At 35.3% G+C, this 5637-nt stretch overlaps 1 pseudogene; it reads right to left on the bottom strand.

Moving 5' to 3' along the window:
* LOC107619906 lies at positions 2641 to 3274 on the bottom strand (annotated as a pseudogene).

Raw genomic sequence — 5637 nt, 5'->3', positions numbered from 1 at the left:
TCCTTTCCTTCTTTCCTTTGTCCTCCTTTTTTAGCTTTGGACAGTTTAGCTTGAAGTGTCCAGCCTCCTTGCAATGATGGCACATCACTTTGCTCAAGTTGATCTTGTGCTGAACCCTTGTATTTGCCCTTGTTCTTCATCATCCTTCTGAATCTCCTAGCAAAAAACAAAAGCTCATCATCTGAAATACCATTACTAGACTCACTCTCTTTCGGTTCTATTTGTGACTTGAGGGCTATTCCCTTTTTCTTTGAGTCTGTGTTTGTGTGTGTGGCTTCATAGGCAAGGAGTTTTCCTCTCAGCTCATCATAGGTTATGGGACTTATGTTGTTACTCTCGGTTAGGACAGTGGCAGTGTTTTCCCATCTTTTGTGAGGCTTCTAAGGAGTTTTCTCACCAAGGTTTGTTCTGCATAGTTTGTACCCATAGCATCAAGGTTGTTGATTATGATTGAGAATCTCTCAAACGCTTCATCAATGCTTTCTCCATCCTTTATGATAAACATCTTGTACTCTTTTCGCAGCATATCTATCCTCATTTCTTTGACATGTTTAGTGCCTTCATGTGTAACTTGGAGTTTTTCCCAGATTTCTTTGGCTGTCTTGCATCTAGACACCTTCTGGTACTCTTCAAAGCTGATAGCACAATGAAGAAGGTTGATTGCTTTAGCATTCAGCTCTATCTTCTTCTTATCATCTTCATTCCATTCAGCTTCTTCTTTTGGAGTCACCACTCCATCAGCGCTTGTTTTTGTTGGGATCTTGGGACCGCTCACAACAATCTTCCATAAGTTGTAGTCAATGGATTGGATGAAAATCCTTATCCTTTCTTTCCATTAGGAGTAGTTCTTCCCGTTGAAGAAAGGTGGCCGGTTGTTTGACTGGCCATCAGTGAGGGTGTAGGCAACTGTGGTGATCCCCAAGTTGTTCGCCATTGGATCTTTGCTCCAAGCGGTTAAGCTTGATTCTTGAGACCTTAGCTCCTGATACCAATTGAAGGTTGTGGTAGGCTTAGAGAAGGGGGGTTGAATCTATGCCTTCCTTTTTGTTGCTGTTATGACCCTTTTAAACAAAATTACAATTCTAATTTTGTTTAAACTAAGCAGCGGAAATTTATGAGATAATTTATTTTTGTCTCATGAATATCAGAAAACAGAATACAGCAGAGAAGAGAAAAGCTAACACCAGCATGTATCCTGGTTCGGTTGCCTTGTGCTATGCAACCTACGTCCAGTCTCCTCCACAACAGCGAAAGAATTTTCACTATAGTTAACAATATCACATATACCAATTTCACAGGATTGACCCAATCCTTTCACACTCAAGTTCTAACCTAACTTGACATTGGCTATGCTAATACTTAACTATTCACTCTTAGTGCTAACCCAACTAAGAAAGGGATACCTTACAGGTACAAGATACAAGACACTTAACCAACCTAAAGAAATCAGAAAATAACTCTAGGCTTTTCTCTCAAGTGTTTCTCTCAACCTTTTTCCACTCATGGCTTTTTCTTAAGCTTTCTCACAGTGCCTTTTCTCACAAGAAATTACAGAAAGATAAACTTAGAAAAGTAAATTACACTGTGCTATGCGAAAAACCAGATTGGCAAGCCTCTGATTCAGTTCTTCATACTGGCGGAATGCACCTTTGATTAGGTTACACTGTCCAGTTAGTTGAACTTCTTCAAAGAGCTCTCTCAGAACAAAACCTCTATTCACTGGTTTTCTCTCCTTGCTTCTGAATGAGCAGAAAGTCTTCTTTTATCTCCTTGCATGTTGCTGGGTTCTTCTTCCAAGGTCAACACCTTGAGCCTTGAGCTTCACCAACCCACAGATACACTTTTTCTCCTTAATCCCCAGAGCAGAAACTCTCCTTCTGACTTCCTCATCTTGACCGAAAGTCATATAGCAGCAACCATAGAAATCTTCCCATGGTCAACTTGATCTTAGCCCTTGAAAACCAACTTAGTCCCCAAGTCATGTTTAAGACCGTGGATACACAGCAGAGAAGAACAGAAACCATCTTTCCTTTGTATCCCATTACGGATAGAGCAGAGAGTTGGGAAGAAGAGAAGATCTGATGCATGCAAGAGGAAATGGGTTACCTTTAACCTAAGCTTGATTTGGTTTGGATTTTCTGATTAGATTTCTATGTTTCAAGCTTAGTCCTTCTCTCTCTTGCTTCTTTGGTGACTAGCTTAGGGAAGAAGCTCTTTCTCTCTTTCTCACTTTTCTGATTTTCTGATTTGACTGAGACAGAGAAGAAAGGAACGTTGATTTGGTGAAAGCAAGTGAGAGGGAATTGAAATTCAATTCGGGCTTGGATCGGGTTCTTCTCAAGTTCAGCCCGTTTTGATTTCTTTGGCTTTTTGCCTTTCCTTGGGTTCTCAATTTTGCTTTCAGCCCACCATCCTTGCTAGTTGCTTTTCATTCCATTTGGGCTGTTGAATTCTGGCCTGCAATAATAAATAATTAGTAATAAGTAATTATAATTAATCAACACTAATTATTTATTTTACCCAAAAATAATGTTTGTCATCACTAATTAATTTGGTTAATTTCTTAACTCAACAGTTATCTACTGGCATATGACCCAAAATGTAGAATTTGATGAAACGCATCCTTTGGAAAACATAATATAAGAAATGAAACTATTAAAATCTAAACAGATCCCGAATAAGCTCACAACACAAAAATCCCCAAAACTAATACTAAGAAACTTTTAGAGACGAGTAAAATAGAAAACAACACCATTTTTTTTTTTTGAAATGCTTAGAATCTGAGCTTGGTAAAGAACCAACAATTTTTGCCAGTCTTGAATCTCTCCTCGAGCCTCTTCTTGGTCTCTTTAAGCGCCGCAACCTTCTTGTCCTTCGCCTGAAGAGACTCGACTGTGACGGCGTCCTTCAAATCCACGTCAAGCATGTAGCGCGTGGGCATCACGTGTTGGTAGTTAACCATCTTAACGAACGCCTTGACGTGCGACTTCTTCGCCGTCTTCTTGGCGGAGTCCCTCTTCACAACCTTCGAAGGGTACTTCTTGATCCCGGCGACGAGGCAGTGGCCGTAGGGGCGGTCGCGGGTGCCATCGTCGAAGGTGCGTATGATGACAGCTTCCGACCCGCGTATCGGCTTTGCAGCACGATAACCGCTTTGTTTGGTTTCAAGAACTTCACCATCTTTCTTCTCTGCTTCTGCTGCGCTTTCTTTGTTCTTGTTTATGGAGGAAGTGGCGAAACCCTAGACGTAGACTAGTTGAAAATATGTAGAAACAACAATTGGGCTTGAGTGAGATGGCGAAGCCCGATTTAAGAAAGATTGGGCTATTGACCAAAACAATAACAAACATTGGACCTAATTAAAAGAACTGTATTAATGCTCTTGTTTGCAAAATAGAATAATAGATGCAAATATAATTAGAAAAGTAAATGAGTGAAAAAAGAAGGATTGGAGTGCTTTTTTTGTACAAATTTATAAAGAAAATAATAGATGTGCTCATTGTCTAGTAAAAAAAACAAGTTGAAGTTTAGATATTAATTTTGTGTTTTGACATTTATCTCCTCCAGAATTAATTAGTATCCTCAATGATGATAATCTAAAACGTATTACTGAGCAACGCATTTCCTCACGACAATTATATGACTAAATAGAAAACAAAAAACCATCTCAATTAATTCAATTTGTATTTAACATAGACAACTGAAGATCACCAATGAATAAAAACGAATGAGATATAATAAGGAGGAATTTTGGCGGTATAATTATGTAGAATAAGTTATTATTTACAATTGGTACTAGTTTTTACCTTATTATCGTTTAAGTTAACACTAATGGGAAATAACTAATTGGAAAAAACCCCAATTTATCTTTTATAACATTATTAAAATACAATTTATTTCTTTTTATTTTGTGATTAATCAACATTCGTAAAATGATTTTGGTTACGTCATTTGTATTTTATGATTGATAAATTTTGCTATGCAAGACGTAAATTTGTGATGAATTAACCCCAAGCATAAGTAATAGAAAAATCTAGGAAAAATCGTGAGAAAAAGTAAAACAAACTTTGAAAATAACAGTAAAAATATATTGTCGAACAAAAAATTTGTCACTTGTGCTAGGAATTCTATAAATTTGTCTCTTATTATATAATCAATTTTGTTACGCACTTCAACTTCATTATCCCTTTGTATCCGTTAACAAAGTATTTAACGTCACACGTGTTTCAGAAAAGATAAAACTCTTCGAATAAACAGTGTAATGTATAATTTAAGAACAATATGATAAAAAAAATCTAGAATTTTATAATGGTACTTGAAATTTTCAGCGACGATAGTATAAAGAGTTTAAATATACCAAATATATTTTATAAGGAGATTTATAATTAGAGAAGATAATAATGAAAGGATTCATAATAGTAAAGAAAATAATGAAGCGCGTATTAAAGAATGTTACAAAAGTAACCTTGTTAATCTGGAAGAAGAACTATATCATAAAAAAACTTTATTTTCCGTCAAAAATTGATGAAGAAGTAGTTTGAACCTAAATCCTACTTATGCTATATGCTCCTGTTGTCGCTAAATAATTTCTTTACGTATTATTTTAATTTTACATGCACGTATATTTAAATTAATTATCTGTTTGATTATTCATAATTATTCATACAAATATTATTTAGACTTATATGATATTTATCAATATTATTTATTAATAAGTACTAATTTTTTTTATTTATGTAGAACCGATTTTAACGATTCAATTAGTGATTCCTGAATTGAATCAAAAGATTAATGAACCAATAGTCTAATCGGTTTAATCCTTACAACTACGATAACAAATCTATCAGTTAACACCATAGATCAGTTGATAATATGCTGTTTAATTTTAGAAAACTTTTATTTAAGAGTTTAAAATTGTGATTTCGAAAAAAAGTTACCAATTCTACCACGACGGACAAAGTAAACCCTAGAACCTTCTAACGTCCACTATATATGGGGAACCCACTACAACTTGATGCTATTGTTTTATGAAGACACTAAACCTATCATACTGCTGCATGAGTAGATAGACAATTCCGACTGCTTTCAGTGGGCGCCCAGACTGTAAGGAATGTCCGACAGCAATCCGGTGCAAGCCTCTTTTGAGGAGGCAGCATCCATCGAGCACATCCGTGCTCTAATCGTTGAAGCACGCGGGGACGTGCCGGAGCGTATGAGAGTTTAAGTATTATTTTAAGTATTATTAGTTGATATTTTTAAAATAGAAGAGTACTGAGAGTTAGTAGGTTTTGTGATTTGTAGCCATTAATTAGTTATTATTGGTGTGGAATTATTCACTTTTTTTGCTGGCTAAATACTGGCCAAATTTTAATAAAAATGCTGATATCTAAACTTTCTCTTTAGGATATTTAATTTAAGGATAAAGTATATTTTTTTCTTTAAAAGTTCATAATTTTTTTCAAAAATATCCTTGACGTTTAATTTTATTCAATTTTATCCCTAACGTTTTCGATTTATTCAATTGTGTTGTTGACTTTTTCAATTTTACATCCACGATAATTTTGATACATACAGAAAATGTCAGGGACAAAACTAAGTAACATTAAAAGTCACGAGTATTTTTTGAAAAAAAAAATT

This window comes from Arachis ipaensis, chromosome B01, assembly GCF_000816755.2.
Source record: "Arachis ipaensis cultivar K30076 chromosome B01, Araip1.1, whole genome shotgun sequence".
NCBI classification, from domain to species: Eukaryota; Viridiplantae; Streptophyta; class Magnoliopsida; order Fabales; family Fabaceae; genus Arachis; species Arachis ipaensis.
Note: the sequence above shows the minus strand (reverse complement) of the source record. Positions and strands in the feature narration are given on the sequence as shown.